The sequence below is a fragment of the Atractosteus spatula genome, chromosome 10, assembly GCF_055471065.1.
Source record: "Atractosteus spatula isolate fAtrSpa1 chromosome 10, fAtrSpa1.hap1, whole genome shotgun sequence".
NCBI classification, from domain to species: Eukaryota; Metazoa; Chordata; class Actinopteri; order Semionotiformes; family Lepisosteidae; genus Atractosteus; species Atractosteus spatula.
The window spans coordinates 12,508,435-12,509,211 of NC_142715.1; the positions used below are offsets into that span (position 1 = coordinate 12,508,435).

The following is a 777-nucleotide window of genomic DNA, read 5'->3' on the forward strand; positions in this document are numbered from 1 at the left end:
ATGTCGCTACAAATAATCCGCCGGGTTGATTTTCTTGTCCGACCACCTCCCTCCGTCCCCCTTTGCTGTTAGCACAATTCTTTCAGTTTCTTTTCTTGTATTTTCCTTGCTATTTTACTGTTCCTTTTCCTCATCTGGAGATGGATCCACAACCGAAACCGTTTTCACCCTGTGTTTCTGCAGCGTCAGTCTGTATGAGGAGCACAACTTGCTCAGCTCCAGTGGCGCAATCGGTCAGCGCGTGGTACTTATACAGCAGTACACAGCGGAGTCATGCCGAGGTTGTGAGTTCAAGCCTCACCTGGAGCAGTGTTTTCAGCTACTGAAAGCAACTGTCGAGTTTAGATACTCTTAGGTATTTGATGGAGATAAATTAACATCAAAGGAACAAGTAAAGGTTTATTTCTAGTCACAATCAAAGAAGGCTCCACAGCTGAAACATTGTGTTTCCTTCTCTTTTCAGCATGGAATAAACCAGCATAGAATAAACCTTTGCAGCCCACACATGCTTATGCAGCTCCCTACTTAAATTACTATCAGCTGTGTACCTCCAGTTGACCTGTACACAAATATATGAGAGAGGTCTACTGAGACGAGAGGAGCACTGAAGATTTGATAAAGCTCTCGCATTAGACTCTGTGTTTATGTTGTTCCCCAGATTTGTTTTTAATGTTCTTTTTCTTTTGAAGTTGTTGCGTTTGGTTGTTTTTTTATAGTTGCTAGACTACTACAGGGATTTACCTAGGTTCCCGGAAGACTTCTCGTTTTGTGTTTGTT

The 777-nt window shown here is 42.5% G+C and overlaps 1 non-coding gene across 1 annotated transcript; it reads left to right on the forward strand.

Annotated features, from left to right (window-relative positions):
* The first annotated feature begins 215 nt into the window (after window positions 1–215).
* trnai-uau (transfer RNA isoleucine (anticodon UAU)) lies at window positions 216–309 on the forward strand. Its single transcript has 2 exons — window positions 216–253; window positions 274–309. It is a non-coding gene; the product is annotated as a tRNA-Ile (tRNA).
* The last annotated feature ends 468 nt before the right edge of the window (window positions 310–777 follow it).